The following is a 27,846-nucleotide window of genomic DNA, read 5'->3' as shown; positions in this document are numbered from 1 at the left end:
TCGGGGGGCTCTGTTACCGATAAGTCAGGTGGAGACGTAGCGGTGCACTCATGGTTTGGAAAAAATTGACGGGCCGCTTGTTGTGCAAATGTGTCCTCATCCACATTTAGCGCGAGGCGAATGCTCTCTGTGTAATCTGCAACCTGAGAAGGGCGCTCCATGGCGTGAAACACTCTCCAAAGATGTCGATTGCCCTGCGTAGAGGACAGGCGGGCACACCATGCAGCCCAGCGTTGCCTGCCTAGCCGCTTTGCATAGCGCCGCGCCCGTGCGGTAGCGCGGTGAAGAGTAGGAAGAGCCGAAGGGTCATCGGGGTGACGAGTAGCGTAAAGATCCGCCTGGCGACGAAGAGCCCACAGATTCAAGAGATGTATGTCCGGGTTTGGGTCATCTTCATTTACAGTAGTGGTAATAGTGTGAGTAGCGAGAACATCAGATAGAGTAGACAATGCTGAAGAGGGGTTGAATGTAGATAAATGATTGTCTGCGCGTACAGAATCCCATGATGTTATTCGTACAGTGCGGCGTATTTTCCGTAGACGCGTGGGCGTGAGGGAGATAAAAATAGGGCTGTGATCGCTACCCCAAGTATCAGAATCAACAGCCCAACGAGGGTTACCGGGGCCTAACCACCAAGTCAAATCAGGTGAATACGGGCCACCTCGTGGGCGGGTAGAAGTATTCGGGTGGTTTAAAAGTTGAAAGGAATGATCTGAAAAGCTCCCTTGGATGTGTGAACCCCTTGAGGAATCCGATGGGTAACCCCACGCAGTGTGTGCGCCGTTGAAGTCACCGCCAACTAGAATAGGGATACCCGAGTTGGTAGAACGTAGAAAACGAACCCATCCCAGATTGGGAGATGCGGAGCCAGGACGACTATAAAAAGAAACTAGAATAAGGGGTGTGCGTGCAGGTTTTACGACAAGGGCGACAACCTCTTGACGTGTGTTACACCACCGTGAAAGGTCGAGCGGTGTGTGCGGAACTGAACTGTGAATATAAATTGCAGATTTACCTGGGCTGAGGGAGGAGGCGGTGCAACGGCGATCAGGGATAGATGGTGAATGGTATGCGCAGAAACCTGAAAGGCGTGGGAGTGCATTATGCTCTTGCAGTAGGAACGCCCATGCCCTCAGCTTTCCGTCGCGAAGGCGGATGTTCACTTCAGAGGCCTTATTAGCGAAACCTCGACAGTTCCACTGCACCACCACCGATGATGATGCGCTATCCATGACGAGGCCGAAGAGCTTCCACGATGAGGGATGTCACCTGCTTCATCAGCGCTAATATCTTGTCCACTGTCGGGGTAGTCACGGCTAACAGGAGGTCGGCACCTAATTGTGGGCCAGTGCTTACCCTAGGTGATTCCTCTGATGATTGCTCCCGAGTTATGAGAATTCTTCGAGAGGATTGAGAACGACGCTGTTCCCGGCGCTGGGTGAGTTCGTCTAGCCGGCGGCGAGCCTCCGCGATTGCATTGTCTAAAGCTGTGTCTTCATCTGTAGTATCCACATGTGATGGATGCACTGGACGTTTGGGCGTACCATTTGATCCGGGAAGGTGAGCCGCTTGTGCATATGTACGCTGGCGAGGAGACGTATGGTGAGCAGCAGGCTCAGATAAAGGAAGTTCAGGGAAGTCGTTGTCGTCACATGCGAGAGCTGCAAAGCGATTACTTGTAGGGACATCCATTTTTGCAGGCGACTTGTGAAACTTCTTCGCTTGCTTCTTCTTTGGACAAGCGGGGGAGCGAATGTCATGGTCCGGCGATTTGCACAGGGCACAATGAGCTGTTGGTTCATTCATGTCGGCCACAGCTGCTGGATTAGGGCAGGTATTTTGCATATGTCCTTCTTTGTGGCAGTGATAGCAAAAAATACGACGAGGTCGGAAGGGCTGTGGTTTGACGATCGCACCGTAGTAGGTAAGGTACTTCGGGAGAGTCAACGGGCCTTCGACTTCGAGCCGCATGCGCTCGCTTGTTTAATAAGCATATTGCAACCTCGGTGTAGAAGAAACTTTTATCAAGGAGCTTTGTTCTCATGTAGAAAGAATATATTTTTGTAACTCTGCGCCATGTTATCAAACCTTCTTAGCGCCTATTTTGCAATATTTTGCAATACTCGTTAGTGCTTATGATGGTGGAGAATTGTAGGAGTTAAAAAATTACTTCGCCGAGTCAGCGTAGAGCTGATTTGAGCAGCTTTCCCGCTCTATGATCAGGTCTTGGTTGAATATTTTTTAGAAAAAGTTTGCCAACAAGAAAATTTAATTCCAGCGAGAAATTTTCTCGCATTGATTAAAGAAAAGAACAGACACTTTTCGCCAGGCTCTATTGTCACTGATCCGGCAGGAATACATTTAGCACCCGATAATGAGAAAAATGTCACGCTTGGCACTGTATGCGGAAGTACGAATCAAATAACTTTAGAGGAATTCTATTGACCGTACATGCTGAAAATGTGATAGCATTGAAATCTGAAGAGCACTCGGCCTGCTTTTCCTCCATTGTAATTGTTGCTCGCGGCATAAGCTGAGTATGTGCAGCCGATGCTGAGCACGCGTTCTCTGCTGGTCCTATGCAAGAGGAGAACTCGAACTCTTAATGGACATCTACATAGGTCATAAAAAAAGAGAGAGAGAAAGATGAAAGCAAAAGCTTGGAGCTTAAGGCACAACTGCTGCCGTGTTCTGGCAAAATGGATGTGCTGTTTCAGAGTGCGCGGTAAAGTAGCTGCGCTAGCGCTAGCGGAACGGCAGCGCAGCACACACAATCGCACTGCTTAGCGCTATAGCTTAGAATTCGTATGCTTTTGCCGCCGAAAAAAGAAAACAATAACAATGAAGCAAAATACAGAGTCACTTTTTGTCGAATTGCGGTGAGGCAAACGACAACAACAACAACATACATGGCGCCAGAAAGCTCCTCTAGCTTTCGCCCTTCCTGTCGAAGGTTTGGTTTATGGTTTATGGCTTATGGTTTATGGTTTATGGTCTATGGGGCTTAAGTTCCCAAAGCGACTGAGACTATGAGAGACATCGTAGTGAAGGGCGCAGGAAATTTCGACCACCTGGGGTTCGTGAACTGATATCGCACAGTACACGGGCCTCTAGAAATTTGCCTCCATCGAACTTTGAACACCGCGGCCGGGATCGAACCCGAGTCTTTCAGGAGCAGGAACACTCGTTAATCTCGATAATTGTTCTTTCGTGCACTAAAATCACCGAAACTTACGGTAGCTTTGCTTGTGCGATACCTGGAATGTACAGCACCCAAGAAAAGTTTTAAATTAAATCCGCTGTAAAATTAATATACCTGCCATGATACCGATGGTTAAGCGAAAGTAAGAACTTATAGTTTTCTTCGGCGCCTACGGGTTTGTGGTCTTCTCTTCCACATTCGCCTTTCGTTATCAGCAATCTGACGCTAACGGTCGACAGCTGGGCTAGTTGGTTGTTTGTTTCTTCCTTTTTCCTTGTCTCTTGCGCTGGTACCATGCTCCATTATAACATAAATCTGAGCATGCAGTCATAACCTGCACCGAAGAAAAGTACATCAAGAGGATTTACCTGGAACCCACCGCGACAGAAATGGCTCCTCCTAATTAGGAACGTTCTTCGCAAGCTTAGCAAGATCAGCAGCGTGAAGCGGTCATCAAAAAAAAAGAGAAGGGTGCAATTGAAATCCCTCGAGACGCCGGAAGGAAACACGCCAGGCGCGCTGAGACAAATATCCTGGCACCACGGTAAACGCGACGCCCGGGTCACAGTGGCGTGCTGGAAGGCGGCTCTGGTAGAGGGCTCTTAGGGGTGTAGGATCAATATAGACGAATACAGGCCAAACATGAAAAAATAAAAAACCTTGCGAGACAGCGTGAAACGTATGATGAGAAATTTTGTCCCGACAGGAAGGGACTACGTACGATGGAAGCACTGTGCCCGAAGGAACCTTGTCGCGGCAAGGAGAAGGCACACAGGGGAAACACAACCCCGATTCATACGCATACAAGCGAAAGATGAGATGCTATAGTGAAGGTGGTGCCCGGGCGAGAAGGAGGGGTGAGAACGGAAGATGAGATCATTGCTGTGGAGCAGCCACCTAATGAGCAGCTTTTTATCTGCTGTGTCCCACACTGGAACTTGAGAGCATGGTCGATAGTCCGAACTTTACTCGAAATCGGTTTGATAGCTAGGCTCGTTGGTCAAGTTTCATTTATGAGGGTGCTAAACTCGTTTTTGTGCCTGTGCCTGTGCATGTGCGTGCGTGCGTGCGTGCGTGCGTGTGTGCGTGTGTGCGTGTGTGCGTGTGTGCGTGCGTGTGTGCGTGTGTGCGTGTGTGTGTGTGTGTGTGTGTGTGCGCGTGTGTGTGTGTGTGTGTGTGTGTGTGTGTGTGTGTGTGTGTGTGTGTGTGTGTGTGTGTGTGTGTGTGTGCGTGCGTGTGTGTGTGTGTGTGTGTGTGTGTGTGTGTGTGTGTGTGTGTGTGTGTGTGTGTGTGTGCGTGCGTGCGTGCGTGCGTGCGTGCGTGTGTGCGTGTGTGTGTGTGTGTGTGTGTGTGTGTGTGTGTGTGTGTGTGTGTGTGTGTGTGTGTGTGCGTGTGCGTGTGCGTGTGCGTGTGCGTGTGCGTGTGCGTGTGCGTGTGTGTGTGTGTGTGTGTGTGTGTGTGTGTGTGTGTGTGTGTGTGTGTGTGTGTGTGTGTGTGTGTGTGTGTGTGTGTGTGTGTGTGTGTGTGTGTTACGGCGCTCGGCTGCTGGCCCGAAAGAGGCGGGTTCAATCCCGACCTCGGCGGTCGAATTTCGATGGAGGCGAAATTCTAGAGGCCCCTGTACTGTGCGATGTCAGTGCACGTTAAAGAACACCAGGTGGTCGAAATTTCCGGAGCCCTTCACTACGACGTCTCTCATAGCCTGAGCCGCTTCGGGACGTTAAACCCCCTAAACCCTAAACAATTGCAGAGAAAGAAAGAAGGAACAAAATCAATTGAAACAAAGAAATAAAGGAATAAAATACAAGTGAAGGAAAGCAACCGCTGGTTATGCGAACTCACCTGCATCTTTTATTGTCATAGCTTTCACAGATAAGACATGAAATGGTTCGGCTAAAACTGGTGAGGTCATTATCCTTCTCAGAATGTAAATGACGACTGATTATGAAGGCCGCTATAAAGTCCCCTTGTTATCAAACTTCTTCGGTGCACTTTTAAACACCAGCACTAGAGAGAGCCACTGCCACGAAAAGTTCAAAATCGTTTCCATAAATTAGAAAGTTGAACGAAGAACGTCATCTTTGTTTTCTTTTTAACCGCTGCACCTGGTTTTGTCAATAAAACTCAGGGGATCTCGTGTGTGCGTATGTGCACGCGTTTAAGCGAGTGCGTCTGTGTGCGTGCGTATGTATTTGTACGTGCGTGCGTGTAACGCGTGACTTACATTCGGCACATCCTCTAAAACCTATTCCTTTTGCAGCATCTTTTATGGCAATAGCTGCCAATCATTGAAGAAGTGCAGACGTAAGAAAGCGTGGCAAAGAGCGCAGGTGAAAAAATGAATGGAAGGAGCTGCTGCCATTAGAACCGGAATGAAAACGCTTTTTCTATGCTGTTTTTCAAACTATGGTGTACAATTTTGTTTCCTCAAGTCTTGTCGGGTGTGCGTTTTTTTCTTAGCCTATCACCTGCGATGAATGGGCGGACCACAGCTCAGTTCTGCGTGCCATGAGTTTTTGTGTCGGGTCATGATAGAGTAGGCCGCTGCAGTGGGCATATAAGCCCCAGATTAACGACTGTTGTGTGCGGAATAGTAAATCTTTTATGTACGCAAGCGAATCGCAACTAACCGTGTTTCGCTTTCCGTTCCTTTTTTCGTCACCCGAAAGTTAATAATAAACGATGAGATGGAAGTAGCCAATCAATGCGGGCCGCCTACATTAACAGAGATGGGAAACTACCTAAATGATAGGGAAGCAATAAGCCCAGTAAATTCCCGTTGAGGTTTAAAAGACCACGCGTTCGCACACTCCAATCTAAATACTGTGTTTCTTTTACTACTGCATCCCCTTGTGCATCTATGATGAAACCAGCGTGCTTCCACTTACAGCGTACTTGTGCTAATTGTTTACCTCGGGTGTTTCTGAAACACACAATTACAAATCGTCCACTGTGGCTGCGTGCAGCGTTTAGGGCAGCCTGAGGTTTCGTTCAAAGGGACAGCGTGCAACCACATCAAGGCCTTAATTGCGCCTTTCGAATCAGCGTTCTCAAAGAACACGTGAATGTTGTCGTGGTGTGGCCTTGAGGATAGGAAGTGTCTGAGGTGACATTGTATAAACCTGTATGCATTAAAAAGATGCATGCAATGCGGAAACCATCTGTGTCTTCCCGCTTTCTCCTCCGTTTGCTCTGCTAGGCCTACCGAAGAGGCTTGACACTGGCTGCGTTTCGGTACCTAGGAAACCTAGTGCCGAAAACCGCTTATTTGCTCGTGTTTGCACATTCCAGCAGCAATGATCGCTTATTGCCTCTTCGTTAGCGTCTTTTCTGCATAAATTCGACAGCTTGGAAACTCGTCGATATATGTATATAAATATAGGATCGGTCCATTGATCGAAACATCGAGTGAAATAAAAATGCTTGCTTCCACGAAACGCAAACTTGGCGATATACCTGTTTAGCAGCCAAGGACTTCATTTCCTCGCTTTTCGCAACCTATATAATATACACCTATATACCTATTGTTTCAGGGAAGCCCACCACTAAATTTAAAGAAAGGGGGTTTTGAGGTAAAGAGAAACTTTTTGCGGCATAGTAATATCCTTTTTGGCGCAAGTCAAAATGCTGGCCCATCATGTTTTCTAGTAAAGTGGTGGACTAAATTTTAATAGTTAAATTTTAACTAATACAAATAGGCCCGTTATCGCAATTAGAAAGTTGTAGCCGGCTGTTAGCAATAGCCATATCAGTTTTTAGAAATTTAAAAACGCAGTAACCATCGCCTCTGTGGCTCAAAAAATTTCGGCCATATCTCTCGCCGTTTGGAAACATCTGCTTGTTGCAATCGGCAATAAGCAATCTAACATTTACTTTGCGTGACCAGTTCCCTGTCTGCCTGAAGTTGTTCCTCTCGTTTCAGTTAATAACGATCAATATTACGGATTATAATCAAAGTGCCTTTTTTCTAACGAATGCTGCACTTTTAATAGTCATTTACGTACCGTTTCTCCTTTCTCTTTCCATTACTTAATGCCCATGTCTTAAGAGGAAAACATAAAGGGCTTCGAAATTTTATTACCATTACATAGAATTTTGGAAAAGCTGCAAGCAAGCGCCGTTAAGCATCAGGCCTAAGGCAATTCAATGGGAGAAATTTCTTTTTTAGATATAACTATTATTGGAGATCACGGCCTGTTTTTTTTTTTCAGTCCGTTGACATTCTACGTGTTTTCCAGCGCACTTCAAAGGCAACGGATTCGCGATACCTCGCCTAACACTTCTTCCACAACATTTAAATGTTTAAACGGAGGTCATCTATGGAAGCGGCTAAACTTTAACGCCTTGGTACACGATAAACTTCGATTTTTGAAGATTCCGCTCTTCCAAAAGCATTTTTCTAATGACTTTCATTAGTAAACGGACTGTGCGTCCACACTTAAATACACGTTGCCTGAGCGCTTGAACGCTATAATGCAGAAATACTGAGATTATCAGATTGAATATTAACTACCGTCGCCCTTTTTTTTCAGAAAAAAAAAGTTAACTTCTTGTCATGCGCCACGAGGTTGAAAAACTAGTGAACTTGACCACTGTCCCCACATTCCCATTAACGCTGTGCCTTTCATTGGAAGCCTCGACAGCGAACGTACTGACAGACATCAAACAAGGCCTGTTCTGAGAGAATGAGAACTGATGCATAACAGGACGTGGCAAAGTTATTTTCTCTCCTAAATATCTAGCAACCGAGTGACAACCCAAACTATCCCGCACCCGATGGCATTCTGTGGAGGGCTGACGGATCGCAATCCTCGCGGACAGGGAGCATGGGGGCTGAACGCAATTTCCGGAGTGCGGGGTCGAGATAAGGCATACGCCTTTGTCCGTAAACATGCCTTGTATCCTTCGTGTGTGCGCCCTTGCTACATTTTATAGCATCGGGAACACTTGGAGACGAGAAGACAGCACCGCTCGATCCTGGACCGTGTGGGAAGGATTTTTCTTACGCTAAGCGTATGCTACGCAGGGCATTTCTGGCAGGCAGCTTGTATGGTTTGGTCCCGTTCGCGCCACATTTTTGAGAATGCTCCCAAATTATAGCCAAAAACCTAAAGGAACAACCAACATAAAGACAGCCGTAAATCGTTAAGAAAAAGTATCGTAGAGCATCTTGGTCTTGCTAGATTTCTTACTGAAGGGAAGAGCGCATAATTACTGTGCTGCTGATTATTTTAAAACATGAAACACTTTTTGCTTCATCCGACACGTTTCTTAACTTCTGGGCGGTTCCACTCAAGAAAAAAGTTACTTATTTGCGCATTAACAGCTCTGAATTTAGGTGCTTCTTGTGTACGCGTTCACTATACTCCCCCTAGCAGTGATTTAAAAGGCTTCTGAGACCTTGCCGCATTTGACTGATGACTGTGACATCTGGTAGCAGCCTCGGTGGTTTTGGTAGCTGTTTAACCCAAGTTTGAAAACAGCAGTACAGCTACAGCTGCACAGACGAGAACCGGATGTCTTCGTTGCGTTCGCCATCAAGGCCCATACCCACCACGAAGATGCCATACGACTGCGTGTCGATTTGTGGATTTGTATGATAGTTCACGTGGGGCACAGTATGATAAAACAGAGCTCGTTGCTTGAGGTCAAGTGTGCGTTACACTTGTTGTCAGGATACATATTGTCAAAATCAAATAGTGAGTGGAAAATCGACAAGATTTGAATGTGCCAGACTTCAGAGCGTTTAGAGTACACTAAATGGAAAGGTCAGAACAGACACGTGAGTAATTCACGCCGCCGCTGCTTGGTTTTCGTCGGGATAGTTTCGATTATAACTAGCAGACATTTTTTCAGATGAACATCATTCGGCTGAAAATTTGATCCCTAACATTGCCACAATTCGATGACTATATCGAAAACGATTCAGCGATAATTGGAATTAAAAGCATTTTATAGAAGGCAAGAGAAATAAAAGAGATATATCCGACGAAAGGTAAACATCGTTAGATAACGACATACGATGGCAGAAGAATAAGACCAACGCTTTACATCTGTACCACAATGACTCCTGAATGTAGAAAAGAAAGCGACTGTGCTGTACTCAGTCAGGGCGCGCCAAAAAAGTACCGGTGGTCGAAATTCTTGGAGCCCTCGACTACGGCGTCCCTCATAGCCTGAGGGACGCCGTATTGGAAGCCTGTTAGAAGTTTCAGTTCACATATCTGCAGCTCCAGGCTACAGCAGAACACAAGCGACGAGCTTTATTTGCAAGCCACGGTAGATTGCCAACTTGTAGGATAACGTGCGGAATTTGGGGAGGCTGGGCAAAATGCGAGATCTTAATAATCATAAAACTCTTATTTTCAACTGATAATCAGATAAATTGGATGGTTGTTCGTAATTAATTATTACGTCCTCACTGCAACCCAGATTATGGCTCAAGATATTGGTGTTTTTTTTTTTATTGTGAAGCAGATAAAAGTTCAGAAATAAGGCTTGGTGATCGAGATTATGGTCAAATCGCCATCAACTTCTGCTGGCCGCACTTTTCGGTAGCGTGCAGCTCAAGCGACCTAACGTACTGGATTAACCTAAATGTTTAGGTGCGCCAACTCATTGTTGGCCTCAGCATATACAAATTTAAGCAGTTTGGGGCCTCACGCACTAGGCTGGGCTACACATGAAGCAAAACACCGCATCTTGGTGTTCTGCGTTATCTAAAAAAAGATAATCAATTTATTGCTCGCTGCAAAGCTCTACTATTGTTTCTTCACTATCAAGGATACTGAGAAAGTGCAAAAAAGCAAACAAAAGACGGTGCAGCCTGTGGAAGCCTGCGCGCAGCAGACGTGAAGAATGCGGTGGAGAGCAGCAAGCAGCAACCCGTGATATTAATTGTTTTTGTTTCCCCGCATATGAAAGCATATGAAATATTCAGCGGCATAAGTGTCTTTGTAAACTGGGCGCCGCAGTCTTTTTTAGGGGTAAGGAAACCTACTTGTACAACACATTCTCTCAACGGACGAAGCTCTCTTCGGTTCGATCTGCAATCGCATTAAAAAGCTCGAATTCACGTACAGCAGACTGAACGAAACCGTGTGGGCATTTGATATGCCAGAGCGAACGAACAACAACCGTCACACTAAGAGACAATCAAAAGTTGATGACAGTAATTTTTTACGGCGCAATGGCGTCGACGGCCAAAGGGCACCGTGGAACAAGATATTTTCGTTTTGCTCAAGGTGGAGTCAAAGACCCATTTCCGAAGCATTTCACCCTGTTAAAGCCGAGCACCAGGCAAGCGGAAGCTTGTACCCATTGTACCACCGGCGGGTACCCCCGGCACTGAGTTCCAACGAAGGTAAGAATTCTGCTGCCAGCGCATACGCAAAGCTTGGCTGTAGAACTGTCTCAGGGCAAGCCGGCTATAAAAGAAAATAATGCCGGATTCTGCCTAGATTCAGCGTTTCTCATGCACATGGAAGCCGCCTTGGTGGCTCAGTGGTTATGGCGCTTGGTTGCTGACCAGAAACACGCGGGTTCGATCCCGGCCGCGGCGGCGGAATTTCGATGGAGGCGAAATTCTAGAGGCCCATGTACTGTGCGATGTCAGCGCATGTTAAAGAACCACAGGTGGTCAAATTTTCCGGATCCCTTCACTACGGCGTCCCTCAAAGCTAGGGTCGCTTTGGGATGTTAAACTCTCATTAACCATCTCATGCAGGTGGAATTACAAAGATAATGTGGGTGGACATGGCGTTCACTATGCGTGCGTTCGTTCCAAGGATGACAAATGTCTTCATTCTGGAAGGGCGTGTTGCATTTCCAGTACACTGTAAATTTTACAGCGAGACGGCACTAACTGCAGCGTTTTGAAGTTCTTAATTGCATTCAATTGTACAGCGGTCTGCTTCACCTGGCATTTTAATAAAGAGGGTGTTTCAGGGAACCGCGCGACTAGTTTTTAAAAATATGGTTTTTCTCGCTAAAAGAATCTATCTGCGGCATAGTACTGCCATTTTTGGCGAACACTAAAAAACAGGCCAATCATGTTCGGCAGTAAAGTCAATATCAATAGCTAAATTCTAATAGTTCACTTTTTAACTCTTACCTATAAGCGCCACCTTGCTATCTGAGATTTGTAGCCTGCCGTTAGTAGCAACCATATCAGTTTTTTTTAATTTTGAAAACGCGATCGTCATTGCCGCTGTGTCTCAACGAATTTGGGCCTTTTCTAACGCTCTTGGAAAGCCGCACGCCTGCATGAAGAGCAAAGCGATATCCATCAAATCGAGACACTCCCTGACGCACGCCCAACGTGGCATTCTCTCCACCACCTGGGCTGCGGGTGAGCAGCACTTGCTGTAGTCTTTTTCTCAAGGCGTGAACAGAATGATCCTCCCATAAAGTTTAATTTACAAAGAACTAAGTTCAAGCATTCGTACTTTTCACAGGCACTGCGTGGTCATGCGTATTTTAATACACCGTTCTGAGGAACTGGACTGACACCGGGCTGACATCGTTCTGATGCACTGCTTAAAAGAAGAGCGCACATTAATACAGATTATATGACACGTTTTGTGACAGGCAATCTGTAAGCTCCGAAGCCAGATTATTTGAACCTAAACACAAAGGCTTAGTTAAAAGCTTCATTCCAAAGGTGACCCGACGCAAACTTATCCTCTTTCATGCTTACGCCTTGTCTGAAACGCGGCAGAGTGAGTTCAACAAAAAGTATGAAATAAAGGAACTGCCCGGCGCCGTCGCAAATAATTTGCATCTAAAGTACCCGCCATGCCCACTTCTCGTTCCATTTGTGTCTGATTAGAATCTGGTGATATTTAGAGGCTCGCCTGGTCAAAATAAAGCAACTAGCAAATAGAGAGCAGTGTTTGATCAATTATGCAACCGACACCGCGCGCAATCATCCGTTGCTTTCGAAAGTTTGGAACAAAGAAATACTTTAAAGCCGCCGACAATTCATCCCTTTTTTTGGTTATTGTCGAGGTATTCCGTAATGCTAGCTATGAACGTGCTCGAAAAATAAGGATGCTGGAAACTTTAAGATTACTAATTGCTACAAGTCACTGTACGCCATCTTTCTTTCAATACCTCAATCAGTCAATCATTAAATTTTCAATCAATCAAGTCAGTCAATCAAGTCAATCAATCAATCAATGAATCTCTTCAAAAAAAGGTAAGAGAGTTCTAGAAGAAAAAGCTCTGATGAGCTTGACTGGCTTCTTTCTGGGCGCTATGTGAAGGAACAATTGTAGCGGCTCAAGCAATACAGAGAGTGAAACAAAGCACGTTATAGGCAGCGAAAAGAAATGACGTAAAATAAACGCAACCAATCGAATGTAACTGCGAATGTTGAGACAACATTAATTATTCCCATGGCTAGAAAAATATTCGGAGAGTGCAACCAAAACTTCCCTGTGCAGTTATTACACTACAAGCTTGAAAGCATAGTAAATAACGGGCGCTGATAGGTCTGTTGTTGTGGCCGATAGTTATTAACCTACAGAGCATTGCTCAAAAGGGGTCCCACCACGTGTACAAGGCACTGATCGCAGTGTGTGTATTTAAGTACATTTGCGAAAACGTTCTACAGTCAATACATGGTAGCAAAAGATTTCTTTGTTTACGAGGCACGCTTCATGAAAAAATGCCGGGTAAATGACAAAAAACGCTTGATTTTGCAACAAACCGTCATGCACGTACTGAATATTTTAGTATTTCACAGTGTATGGGTGAAAAAGTTGTAAGAGCTCATGTGTGCTCGGTAGTATTCTTGTGGAACGTACACACACCAATCTTAACACATTTCAGATCATGTTTGTAACGTTTCCGTCGTAACTGAAAAATTAAATAAAAAAGTACAAAATATTCTTGATTGTAAACCACCCCGGCCTTGAATGAACTGCCGAAACGTGCATGATAATCATTGAAATTGCATCTAATAATTGTCGAGGTGCCTTAGTAATCCCCCAGTGACAAGTTTGCGGAGATATAACGACGCAGCTGGCAAAGGACAGGGTTAATTGGAGAGACACGGGAGTGGCCTTTGCCACTCCCATGCCTTTGCCACTCCAATGTGCCTCAGTAAGATGCGTTCCAAGCTTCCCTTTTTTTTTGTGGAAACAGGAGCGTCGTAAGGCAACCGGCAAAAAAATCGGATTGATTTTTCTAGCTGCACGCTGGGCCACATGACTGCCCAGGCAACTGAGCAGTAGACCGCGGGTGGCGGCTTCGATGTTAGTTTCAATGCCTGCTTGCTAGCATACAACTTTAGCCCGGGTTCAATGGTGCATCCCTATTAACACACACCGACATATTTACAAACACCGATAGAAGTTGCTATTTCGCATTTGTCGTGGACACCACTCTCTATTTCTGTAATAACCATATCCTGCACAAGCTCTTCCTAGGTCTCAATGCCTTAAGGGTGCTCTGTTGTTAATTTTTAACTAACTTTACCACGTGAATGGGAACATAAGGCGCAACCGTTAACAGGTTTTAAGGAGCTATATCCTGCTTGTAACACTATACCCAGCAGCTGCGCTACCCTTATACGGGGTCAAGGAGGCAGGTGGCTTCAGTCCTTTGAGAAGCAGAAAGGCAGAGGCACGCCGCGGCCAAAAAGAAGCCGAGTGGAAGGTGCCAGAAGCCAACCAATAAACGAAGTGGAGGCCACTCTCGCAAAGGGTTTGAAATGGACAGCGGTGGAAGAACGCAGCGCCGACAAACGACGCCCAAAGACTGTGGGAAAGGCGGCTGAGTGGAAAGTGAAAAAAGGACCAATAGCACAGATTAAGCGCCAAATGTCGTGGCAGTAACAGCACATTCTGACGCAGGTAGAAACCGCCGGCCACGAACGCATCCGCCCAGCATCATTGCATGTAGCATGGCCGGAATACCAGAACGTCAGACGCCACTTCGACGCAAAGTTCACGAATGTGCAGCATGTGCAAGTGCCTCTGGTTCGCCAAGTACGAGCTCAAAGTGACTAACTAGGCACACTTGGTGTTTATGGGAACTTTCTTACACAAACAGAATATTTGAATGAGGGACTTCTGTGGGCTCCGCCACACCGCTGCAAGACAAGTTCAAACAAGCCAACACGCGATGCTAGCACAGTAACGGTTTCAGGTCATGTTGATAATTTGATTGAAGAAAATGTCGACCACCTGAAACTGATGGAACCTTGCTGTAGAATTCCTGTTGTTACGTAAGCGGCAGTGCGCCAGTTCATAAGTAACCAAAAGGTTTAAGAAAGAAACTTTTATAAGGCTCACTAGTTCCCAAGAAGAAATGAACAGCTCCCACAGGTAGTGTTCGAACTCAGGGAGTCGTTGTCCAGGACGTAGTAGCGGTTCCTCGGAATAGAACCCACGTATTTCCATCCGCATGTATGGGCATATTTGAAAGACGTGGCCGGCCTCACCGCAGTGTAAGCAGAGTGTATGGTTGTTGCAAGTCCTGCAGGCGTCGCTTTTCGGGGGCTTGATCGTCATGTATAGGGTGGGTGAGCCGGAGTTGGGCGTAGTACTGACGGTGCATAAGTCTCGTCGAGGGCTGGCGTGGGATCTTGGGCTCGGAGCCGCGGCGGCGCATGTCATGGCTTGACGTTCAAGGGTTGTAGTCGTTGCCAGAGGAACGGCCAATACCTGTTGAACTTCTTCACTAATGACGTCCGTGAGCTAGGATTTCGCTCACTGTAAATTGCAATCCGCTAGAAAAGATAGCTAGAAGACTGCAAAACATTTTGCGCATGGAGGCCTGGAGACAGCTGAGGCTCTTCCGGCATCATATAGAGGCTACATGTAAAATGACACTGGAGCCCGGTAGTACGAAGCTTATTCCCAAGCAATTCTTCGACCTAGCCGAGAAGAATGGCGACTCTCTTTGGAGCGTCTTATATTGCTCTTTGCTGAGGATGATGAAAAACAAATTGGCCACCGGAATGCTCCAGCAACCTTCCAGGAGCGGTGTTAACTGACGGAATTAGATAGACGTTAAAAAAAGGTCCAATATTTCCTATCGAGCCCAGAATCCAACCGGTCGAGCACCCTGCGATCCTAAGGTCTGTCAATAACCGCATCTCAGTTCAGGCTCGGGAGACAGCCACCGATGAAGCAATAAAACACGCTGAAGGCACCGTCTCGGGCCCCAGGGAAAAGACCACATGAAGGCGACAGTCGCCTTCCTCAAAGGAAATCAGCTAATGCTGTTGGAATCCGCCAAAGCTGGTGCAGTGGTCGTAATCTAAGAAAGTGCATATGACACCAAGGCTATCGAAGTAGGGCTAAAAAGTCATGAAGTCTTCCTACTCAACGTCCATGAGGTTAAGGTTGTTGCAAGCTACTAGTGGGGTTACCCTTGCGGCAATTGCTCCGGCAATTGCCGGCAGTTGGTTACGGTACTCGGCTGCTGACCCGAAAGGCGCGGTTTTGATCCAAGCTACTACGGATGCATTTCGATTGAGGCGAAATGCTAAAAGCCACTGTGTTGTGCGATGTCAGCGTACCTAAAGAAATTTCAGGCGGTCGAAATTTTCCATCACTCTCCAGTACGGCGTCCCTCATAACCTCAGTCACTTTGGCGCGTAAATACTACAAACCGGAAAACATATACGCCTTTCTTGCTACCAATGTAAGAAGACAGGCTTTTTCTCCACCCATGCGTGTGCTTGAAGAAGCATCTGTTTCGCTCTCGAGTTAAAAACTAATTCTGGGTGCTTTCAGTTAAATTAAACGCTACAATATTAGCAATTCAAATAGGGAAAACTGGTTACGGTTGGACCCGCCTAAAACGTGTGACCATTTTTATTCCTTACCCCGAAAAAAATCAAAGAATAAACAAATATACATTGAAATCAGAAGAAAAAATGAAATAATGAAATGGTGCCAGATCGGTTGCAGAGAAAATGTTAAACGTGCACTCACTCGCACAGCGAGTATCACTCCCTGTTCGTACCGTGTAGTGTAGACTTGCAGTTAATTAGGCCCGCTCGGAGAGTGCGACTTCTATCCCTACTGACACAGTGCCTCTTCCTTTGATATTTACCTATTAGCATAAAAAATAAGCATAACAGCAATTTATAAAGCAACACTACCAATTTAAGGGAGCCTTCTTTTGCCGCACGTTCCTTCTTTTTTTCGCTCACCGTCGCAGCATTGAGGCTGGTCTTTTTGCTGCCCATTCGATTCATGTGGATTAAGACTCAGCTCCTATTGCTTTCTAAAGTTAAAAAAAAGGAAGGCAGCTCGACTCTGCCCATATTGGGCGGTCTGTAACGCACTGCTTCTCGACTTATATATCTTTCTGGCGTGGAAAAATACTGGTCTCCGTGAGAGCTCTACAAAGCACCAGAAGTAAATGGGCAGTCATTCGAATTTCCGCTTTTTGCTGAAAGATTTCTTGATGATCGCTGTGTTCTTTTTTTCCTATCGTGTGAATAATAATAATAATAATTGTTTTTTTTGGGGGGGAAAGGAAATGGCGCAGTATCTGTCTCATATATCGTTGGACACCTGAACCGCGCCGTAAGGGAAGGGATAAAGGCGGGAGTGAAAGAAGAAAGGAAGAAAGAAGTGCCATAGTGGAGGGCTCCGGAATAATTTCGACCTCCTGGGGATCTTTAGCGTGCACTGACATCGCACAGCACACGGGCGCTTAAACGTTTTTCCTCCTTAAAAACGCAGCCGCCGCAGTCGGGTTCGAACCCGGGAACTCCGGGTCAGAGTCTCCGAGCCAACTTTTTATTTCCTTTGATATTTTGAGTACAATGCAATAAAAAAACTCACCTGAGCTATTCTATCTTCCTGTCAGATGTGACCGAAGTCTCTATAAGTCAAAGTAGCAAGTAGTAAAATAAAAAAAATTTTATCTCGAAAAAACATTGCGAGGGAATAATATGCGCATTAGCAGGAGATGACGCCGGAGAGCATTCGCCGGGATTAATATGAAGTTAAAGGCCGAGCTTCTAGTTGTCACACGATATCGGTGCCTTAGTTCGGTTCTTTGCTTGAGACTTCTATTATTCGTGAAAACTAGTTTCTAGAGTAGAAAACTACAACCCTCCACTGGCAGGTCATCACAGCAGGCGCTCAGACGAGGATTTAACGTGCACGGTGAGGTAGAATGAATCAAAAGTCCGATGTTTTCTATGTAATCATCGTCAGCAGCAGCAGCAGCAACGTGCAAATGCCCACTGCAGAACACAGGGCTCTCCAATTACCTTTCCAATTAACCCTGTCCTGTGCCGGCTGCGGCCACCGTATCCCCGTGAACTTCTAAATTTCATCCGCCCATCTGACTTTCTGCCGCCTCCTGCTACGCTTGTTTTCTCTTGGAATCCAGTCCGTTACCCTTAATAGCCTTCGGTTATATTGCCTTCGCATTACATGGCCTGCCCAAGCCTATTTTTTCTTCATGATTTCGACTAGGATGTCATTAACCAGCGCTTGTTCCTTGAACAACTGAGCCCTCTTCTTGTTTCTTAACGTTGCACCTATAATTTTCTTTCCATACCTCGCAGCGTTGTCCTCAATTTAAGTTGAACCCATTGAGTTAGCCTCCACGTTTCTCGCCCATGGGCAAGTAACGGTAGATACAGGTGATTTATAAGTTTTCCCTTAAGAGATTTTTGCTAACTGACATTCATGATCTGAGAGAACGGAATGCATAAAAAAGAAAGAAAGAAAGTACAAAGAATGATTGAAAGAAAGAAAAAAGGAAGAGAGAGAGTGAGAGATAGAGAAAGAAAGGAAGAAAGAAATAAAGGAACGAAGAAAGAAAGAAAGAAAGAAGGAAAGAAAAAAAGAAAGAAAGAAAGAAAGAAAGAAAGAAAGAAAGAAAGAAAGAAAGAAAGAAAGAAAGAAAGAAAGAAAGAAAGAAAGAAAGAAAGAAAGAAAGAAAGAAAGAAAGAAATAAAGAAACAACGATGAAATTACGAGAAGTTGGAAGAAAGAAAGAAGGAAAATGAAAGAAAGAAGGAAAAAATGGAAGAAAAGAGGAAAAGAGGAAGAAAGAAGGAAAACTGAGAAAGGAGGAAAAATAAAAGAAATAGGAAGAAATCAGGAAAGAAAGAGTGAAAGAAAGGAAGAAGGAAAGAAAGGAAGAGCGGAAGGCAGTTCTGTAATCCAGAGCTGCATTGCATGGATTTCCTCTTTTACATTGGTATCTTTCAAAACTTCTCAGCGCCTTTGCTTATGCGCTGAATAGCACTCTCTCTAACAACTCTGGCGGTTCAAAGAAAGCTCTCGCCTTTGGCGGCAGACTTATCGCAGCACAACACCCCCGGTCCTCTAGGCGGACTCTGTCCCGCCACCCTCTGTGTGAGGGACGAAAGAGAACGCGCTGCCGACGCTGAGAGCGACGGGGAATAGGAAACCCATTGTTTAAGATGTGGTGAGTGCTGATTATAAAGTGCTGAGACAAGCTTCCTGTTTATGAGAGGATCACGCCGTCTAACTGCAAGCAACTTCACTGTGCCATTTCCACGGAGAAAAATTGTCCCCACCTCGCCTGGTTGTGACGCCGAAGAACGTCTGTACTCACAATGCTGTGCAGTGGTGCATATGGATGCCAGATGCAAGTCTCCCCTCCGCGCGTTGATGACGATTGAAACCTCACGGTGGATGCAGCTGGCCAAGGAAAGGGTGAATTAGACATAGGAGAGGCCTTTGCCCTACAGTGGGCGTAGTCAGGCTGATGATGATGATGATGATGACGACGACGACGGCGATGATGATGATGATGATGATGATAATGATGGACGCACTGCTTTACGTGCCACCTAAGAGAACGCGGTGTAGCTTTTGAATCAAGACACCACACCGCAGCCCGCACCAGTCAAAGCGCGGAAGTGCCGAGGTAAATGGTTTGGTTTGGTTTATGGCGCTTTAACGTTCCAAAGTGACTCGGGCTATGAAGGACGCCGTAGTGAAAGGCTCCGGAAGTTTCGACCACCTAGGGTTCTTTAACGTGCTGTCACATCGCACAGAACGAGGGTTTCTATAATATCGCCTCCACCGAAATTCGACCGCCGTGGCCGCGATCGAACCCACGTTTTTCGGAAGGAAATGGAAGCTGGAGGAGCCATGGAGGCATTTCACACGCAAGACCAGGAGAATCTGCTTGTATAGAGTTCTGTGTACAGAGTTGTATAGAATTACCATCGGCTTGACATGCTGTGCTCGCAGTCACGTTTCTGAATGCCAATGTGACTATATTCAACTTAACTTTCCAGCTGTCACGGAAATTTTTCCAAAAGTGCACTGTATTTCTCTAGTTGATTTAAATTCATCCGAAAGGATTTGCGCGATAAAGACAATTTTTCTACAATCGCCGCTCCGCGAATTGGCTACAAAGGCAAAGGGTTTACGTTAAGCAAAATTGGTTTCATTCCCTATGCAGTGACCTCCGCTCTGCCCATGCTGATCGGACCCTCACGTTTGCAGATTTCTTCTCAGTTGTTTGAATTTGTAGACTGGAGTGCAGCTGTCGCTCAAGAGCAACGGTAAGAGTGGCGAAGAGGAGTACATTGCAAAAAAAAAAATGCACAGCCATCGGAATCAGACGAAAAGAAGGGAATAAACTGTTGGTTTTAGTTTTTGCGCCCGATGGAGCGTTTAGTGTAACTGAATAAAAGGGGCCGAAGCGCGATCACCGACCAATACAAGAATGATCCCTAAGTTCACTGTCCAGAATCCCTATTCGCTGAATATTCTACAGATTCAATCCACTTTGTCACTAGATGGAAAATTGCTAGTGTTTTTCCGTCATCAATTAAGCTCCTCTGCAAATATGGCCTTGAATGCCACTTAGGTAATTGCATATAGAGCATTTCAGGAATGCATAATATCCGAGAAAAGCAAAGAATCTAGTGTCACGCAAATGCAGGTTGTGATTTAATTATTATTATACTAGTAGTAGTAATAGTATTATACTATTGGTTACGTCCCAGAAAAATTTTAGGTGTTTAATTACAGAAGCAATATTTTTTTGTCGATTGCACGCGAAGGCGCATCAAACAGAACGGCCGGAAGGCTTTACAGAATGCGACTAACTCCTGGGACCACTAAAAACTCACCTTCAAGATCAAAAGAAAAAGCGACGCAGCGAGACACTGGTCGCGCACAAGTGTGAATCCAGAGAGCACGCCGCCCAGTATTTGTCGTGCAGCATCGTTGAGGCGTCCGAGAAGAAACGCTTGTAGGAGCAATCACTGTTCTCAACGCGCGCTCGCAGCCTTCGCCTTGCTGTCACTGCACGCTTTTACCTCGGCCAACACAACGAAATGCGGAAATGTTGGACTCAGGCAACCCCGACATTGCACACAGGACAAAACGCTTGCCTTGAACGTACTAACTGCGTGCGGCGGGCCACTTTGGGCTACGCGAACGACATCTAGTGATAACGGCTGGTTCGAGATGAGGTGTGTATATGCACGCGATTCCACATTGATAGTGGTTCCCGTATTTCCGGTGCTTGCTGGCTTCGCCACCACCTTTCGCCATTAGAAGCGCTGTTTGCGCTGCTAGCTGCGAAATTAAAACTAAGTGGCTCTGCGCATGATGCTTGGATTTTTTTTCTTTTTTCTTGTGCAAAAGCTTTGGCGCACAGAATTTCATCCCGTCATGGTTCCGCCCCTGCATTCCACAATTACCGTGAGCAAGCGCCTCAAGTTTGCCTGCAGCGCTTCGCGGCCTTCAGCGAGTACCGAAAAAATTATGGAAGACACTTTGTCGAGGCTAAAGTGTTTAACGGCGGAAGCCTGACACCATTGCCATTGACGAATTGTTGCTTCGGAAACACCACGGAGGCACACAAATCGTACACTGTTATGTGAATGTTTTGAAGAGCCACGTTGCGCATTCAAAAGAGATAAACGCAGGAAAGGCCAAGCAGACGGAAAGAGCGGGCCTCTTTCCGTCTCCTTTGCCTTTTCCTGTGTTCGTCTCTTTTGAATGCGCAACGTGGTTCTTCAAAGCAATGCACCAACTAGCCCAACGAGCAGTTCCTCTAAACTACCATGTGAATGTTTGTTTGTTTATTAAATGCCTGCAACGTCGTTTACGCCGATGTCTATCGTTTCCATGTCTTCTGAGCCCATCATTTCAAAAGCTGTCATCCTTTCCACACAATACCGCAAAGTAAACTGCCGCCACCGCCGCCGCCACACCACACCCAAGCAGACGGTCGCCACGCGCGCCTCGCGACTATGACGTCAGGCCATACACAACGCCCAGTCGGGAGGCCACCTCAAGCGCCTGACGACAGTGACGTCAGAGACAGAGGAGACCAATCAGGAGGCCGGAAAGCTGTGACAGTTTCTCGTGAAGGACGGCAGATTGGGCGAGTTGGCGTTCCATGGTAACAAGAAAATTCAAACAGCGCTAGACAACAGGACCAGAAAGAGGAAGAGACAAACACGGCGCTGAACTTACAACTGATTTATTTGAAGTAAGAAGTCAATTTATACCTACAAAACTGGACACACACGGGCATGGTCATATATCGCTGAAGAGATAAAAAATCCAAAATGCCAACATGCACAGGTGATTTAACTGCCTTCCAATCTAACCTTTATGCAGCAATGTCATTTCTTTCGCTGACAAAATGAAGTTTTGCTAACGCAACTACCATCGATGTATGACCGTGCGCATGTGTGCCAAGTTTTGTACGTGTCAATTGACTTCTCACCTGAAATAAATCAGTTGTAAATTCAGCGCCGTGTTTGTCTCCTCCTCTTTCTGGCCCTGTTGTCTAGCGCTGTTTGAATATTCTTGTTGCTACAGGTTCTGCTAACGGCAAATGACCTTGACAATGAGCCATTAAAGGCTTCCGCCTTAATTTGCATTTCATTGTTCAAGGCACCATGAAAGCACGGAAAGACGCAGACGGTGCTTCTGACGACGGAATCAGAGGCAAAGCCGCAGCAGGCAGCCAGCAGCGAAAAGACGGGCAACGCTAACAGCGCTATTAGTGTGGCCGCCCATGCTCACACCTGACCTCTCTCGAACCAGGCGTTATCGCTAGATGTCGCGCATGTAGCCCAGAGCACACAGTTCGGGCGTTCTCGACAAGCGTTTTGCCGTTTGTGGAACGTCGATTCATGCAAAAGGGAACACAACAACGCCGAACCGGAGCTGCTGCCTCCTTGCACTCAAGGTTTCCACCCAGAGCTTGTTCTACACTCAAAACTGGTTGCTGGGTATACAGGACGAAGAGCAGCCGTTAAAAGAAAGTTCAAATATTATAACAACAAACTAATGTCATATGCCCTTCCTTTAGGCAAAAAAATTAATTAAATAATTATTTGCAGGTCCTTAGTATTTTACTATCCTATTTTAAAGCAAAAATATTTATTTCAAGGCGAATTGTGGCACTCCATTATTGGCGGCTTTTCAATAGCACTATCAAATAGACGTCACCGGAAATAGGTTTTGGCACGCATGTGGTCCCTTATTACGCGGTGATGCACATATTCGGGCGTGACAATACCAAGCAAGCTTCGGTGATTAAACTATTCTCATGCCTTACCAAGTGGTGCACTCGAATACGAGCCCAAGAAATCACCATGTCATCTGTACGCAATAGGTGAGAAAATTTCAAACGCCAAAGCCTGCTCCGTAATATTTTGACCCCACCTGTGCACGGTCTTTGACGGGCCTGCATGAAACATGTTTGCTTCACTTGATAGCCTGCGTGTTATAGAGTTGGGGTCGACACGCTAAGCTTCATCGCAGGTTGCCTACAACGCACTGCGCGGTTGGGGGGGGGGGGGGGGGGCGGGGGGGGGGGGGGGGGGGACGCCAGTTCCAGTAATCAGTTTTCCTTTCCCAGCTTAGCCCCTTTCTCTGCTAGCTTCAAGGTGAATAGTGGCACTGTGCGTTATGCACGTCAGCATAGCTCTAGCGCCTTCTGTAGTGCTATTTGCATCACGGTCTGGGTGCACATGCACAAATATCGGGCCATGCGCCTCTAGCGCATTTCAAATAAACATTTGACTTCGCTGTTCTTGGCGCTAATGTTCTCTGTGTTTTGTTCGGTATGGAGGAGACGTCACAAGCGGAAAGGAAAGATGTGAGGGGGAGATTGAATTGTGCGCATTCATCAATCAATACAACGAGCCTGTGCCTGTGAATAGGTCACATCAAAATGCAAGGAGCCTCCATCCGTATCTCACGGCCAAAAGACTGCCACGATCAATTCCATTCACGCGCAAGATCACACCAGTGCGCTTCACGTCGAAATGAAGACGTTGCCGCTTACTGCATACGTGTGCCGTTATTTGGGTGCTCAAACTTTCGCTTGTAGGCAGCCGCATCTGTTGTCTGGGCACGTTCTTCGGTGAATTTGACTCTGCCTATCTATAAAACGTGACTTGGGGCGAGAGGCCGCAGTCAGGAAGCTAATCCCTGACGCCCAAGAACGTCCTGTCTACCAAAGCTTTTCTTTTTTGTTTCCCCATGCCTGGTTCTAACCAGAGCGCCCCTCCAATTACCCTGTTTCTGTCGCGACGCAACAGAGACGTGTCTGGGCAATTGACCGGTTTATAACACGAAGATCGTCGAGAGCTGCGGTAGAACGTTGTCTGCCCTCGCAGAAAAATCCTCATTTCGTCGACCTTACGGCCAGGCATCTGGTCGTTAAAGGCCATGATACAGCGACGAAGGAGGCGAAGAGAATAGTGATTGTTCAGAATTTCGCTTTCAGATTATGATTGAGCAGCTCACCAATGTACAGTAAATTCGCTGCGAACCAAGAATGATGAGAAATAAAAACCGTCATGGTGAACGCTAAATGGTTATATGCAACAAATTTCACTGAAATAAATTGAAGTGTATCACCATTTCGTGTAAAAAGCAATGAAAGCTGTACAGATAGCAGGAGATTTGCTTTTGTGAAAGCCAGGCACGTGAAAGTTTACAGGGGAGCACGAAAAGTAGGTATAAATATTTACCAGGTGTTTCCAGGACACCGGCAACTAATTTCTAAAAATAGGCTTTCTCGGGTATTAAGACGGCTCCTGCAGCACTGTAACAACAGTGTTGGCACACATCATGATACAAGCAAGTAATGTAAACAAGTTAACTAATGTGAAGAAATTAGTTTTTTTACTTTTACAGTTAGGCACCTGCTTGTAATTAGATGTTTGTGTCAGGTCATTGGTAATAGCCATATCAGTTTTCAGAATTTAATGTTTTTAGATCAATGTTGGTAGGGTTACGCCTCTAAAGAGTGTAAAAACAGGTATTCGTCGTGCATAGTTGTCTAAGAAGTCTCCGGGTAATCCGACCTATCAGTTTATTTTGGTCCTTTATTGGAACAAATTAAAAAAAGAGTGTTAGAAAATAGAAACCGATTAGGAATTGTACCGAAAAAATGCACTAATCCATACCCCAAGCTCAGAAGCGTATATTCGCTGCGAAGAACGTCACAAGCATAAGTACAGACGACAGCAAAGGAGGAACATAGTTGTAGATTTATATACATCAAACTCTCTTACGCTTCCTATTCGTTCGAATCCAATAAGCTCAATGAGCACACACGCCTATTCGAGCCAGTAATGACCAGCTAGCCTGTTTTTGAAATGCATTATTAATTCATATTCGTAAATCCTCACGGCTACAATTTGAATGAAGAACTGCATAAAGAAGGCTGTCTTTTCTCGTCCCGAAGAGCAGAGTGTTGAGATGAAGCCTTCAAAAAAAAAAAAAGGCCATTCCCACCACAACTTTTCCGAAGGCAGCAGTAGAAACGAGTGTGGCGAAATCGCTGCATGTAATTCAAGCTCAATTTATGGTAGGAATGTTCAGCCTGTGACATTTTCGTGTTATGAATAACGTTAATTACTGTATACAAGATTTGGTGGTGCCTCTAATGCGGGTTCCAGACAGCGGCGGCGGAGAATTAAGGCCTTTTTCCATGAGCGTTCACCCCTTTCTTCACGAGAAAAAGGAAACAAAAAAGCATTATGCCCTACCCGCACCATCAAGGCCACAACGGTCTGTGCTCGAAATGCAGAGCAGGAAAAATTCGCCGTGTTTTAAGAACCAAAGGGAGATATGCGAACAAAGCAAGTGAAAAATACGAATGTGAAACGCGGTCCGCTTGAGATGAATGCCATTACAGACCGAACCATTCCCACTTGCCCAAATGGGAACAAAGCTCTAAGTATGTCTTTGCAATAAATCAAAGGCAAATACGCTTTACACTGCAGATGTAGCGGTGGCTACGTGCCTCAGCTAATTAAGAAACTCCTTTTACATCCCCTATCTTGTTCGAATATACTTATGAAGAGCAGCTTTTGAGGGTGATCCACATCAACCAACGTACTTGAAAGTGGTGAAGATGCTACTGGCAGTGTTTCGAATGACTGAATATATGATGTTAGTGATTTTTTTATGGCGAAAGGGCATATGCTGCCAAAGAGCGAAAATGGCACAAGGTATTTTCTTTTGTTTAATGGGGGGTCAAAGACACATTTCCTAACCATTTCACCCTGATTAAACAAAAAAGCAGGCCAGTGGAAGCTTGTACCCATTATGATGGTCCAACGCGCTTAAATTTTACAGAACAAGAGACAAAACAACACCAACCTATAGTGCGAACTTACAACTGGTTTTAATGGTGGAAACAGGTGATCTTTTCATACACAAGACGTGAGCGTCATCAATGGCAAACTAATAAATGAAATAACGTATCGGTATGAGCAATCGCAATCAGATCCACACAACACACTCATCGCGATAGCCTAAGCATGTCAGCTTCTTCTCAGACAACGATAAAGAAACATTGCTGATGCACCTTTCGGCCCCGCAGGATTTGTTGATGAGTGTGTTCTGTAAAAAGCTAAGCGCTTTGATCCATCATGAACACACTACTAGGCCCAATTCTCGCCATTTTGTACCAATTGTATCACTGGCGGGTATCCGGCTGCACTGGCGATTGAACCCTGCGCCCCCCGCATTAAGTGAATGAATTAAATAACAAATAAGGATGACTGCCGTACGAAGATACTGACATGTGTCACGATTCAGTTGCTTTTCTGGTACGAAATTGTTCAAACAGGCGGCATATCGCATCATATCGACTGTCAGTCCGTACCTCCGAGAACACTTTAAAACCGAAGATTGCACCTATACTGTTTAGCGTGTAGAAGTTAAAGTATCTTGGGCCTTCTCGTCGTCACGGAGCCCAGCAGGCTGACTACCAATTGGTCTGGGTTTTATGTTGCTGACGATACTTTTTTCCTGATCCATTATTTTGTCGATTCTAGTACGAAAGCGTAAGAAAGCAGTGTCTCTTCGCACATATCATTAAGGCTTAGTATCAAGGGTCATACTTCGTGTTCACAAGCTGGCTCTGCCAGTATGCTCCTTCCATACTTGAAACACATCAAGAGGAATGGCAAGTGTTCGCTGTGCATATGTGTTCCTCTGTAGTGTGCACGCTACTAAATTGCCAGATTGCCAGAATCCAATAAGGAGCGTAGTGCTTTTTGCACCCATTTCATTACATACGTTCTCATGTTGTTCACTGCTCAAAGGCCCTAGCATGTAGGCTTAGTAAACAGTTTACATCGAGCCCTGTTCCTAACACATCTTAGAGGTCACTTGTCGTTTCACTTGAGGTCCACTTGACTGGAGAACATTTTTGCAAAGAAAGAACGCGCTCGCAGGTGACACAAAAGTAACGGCGTCGCCCCTTAACTGCAAAAAAAATAGTAAACTGCAGCAGCAGGAGCAGCAAGAAACTGCTCTCACTGATTCTGCCGAGCGCCGGAAAATTTTTCAATCCTCTTTGCTAGTGCAAACTAAGACCCGGATTTTCCCAATGAATAGCGCGAGCCGCAAGACTTAGAATCTCGTTTACAAAGCATTGTGCCCCTAACACAAATGCCGTATAGGCACCATGGGTTTCGATGAGAATTTGGCTTGACTGGACACTGAAAGGCGTGCCCTTCAACTCTCATATCTAAAGTTGGGCAGTGACGCTGAGCTTTGACTAAGTGCAAAATGCTGTCTGTTGAGTCCCCGCCAGTCAAACGGCGAAGGTTTCTGCAGGACTTTACGGAAGCGCTACACTTGGGGAACGCCATTACCTCCACGAGCACTTCATTAGCCACTACTTTCGTCAAATAGTGTTGACGGGATAATTGAAACGGACGTCCCGTTCTCTTTAGGCGGCGGACGTCCGAGCTCTTGCCGCGTTTGATGTTAAGTGGCGGCTAAGTAAACAAATAGAATGCCTATTGGCGGAAAGCGTGCAGTGCTGCGGAGAGGAGAGGTTACCGGAGAAACAGGGCAGACAACAAACACTAATTCTTGGTTTAAAATGGGTGAAGAAGAATGGCGAGAAATAAATAGACACGAAAAATGCACGTTCGGTTCAACATTCCTTCTCTTTTCGGGTCGAGCCTTTCGTAGACTAACGAATGCGACGACGCATGTTTGTGTCATGGTCTAATGTGTGGTGAAGAGAATTCATCAGGCGTTTTTAGAAATGACAGGAAAATGGATGACAATGTGTCAGCTAAATTTTTCGGCAAACAATGTCTACAGCTATGTAGCTTGAATGCTCTGAGCGGATGCAAGGTCGGCACAACACAAGAGAGAAAATTAATA

This window comes from Amblyomma americanum, chromosome 6, assembly GCF_052857255.1.
Source record: "Amblyomma americanum isolate KBUSLIRL-KWMA chromosome 6, ASM5285725v1, whole genome shotgun sequence".
Lineage (NCBI taxonomy): Eukaryota > Metazoa > Arthropoda > Arachnida > Ixodida > Ixodidae > Amblyomma > Amblyomma americanum.
This window is presented reverse-complemented; position numbering follows the sequence as displayed.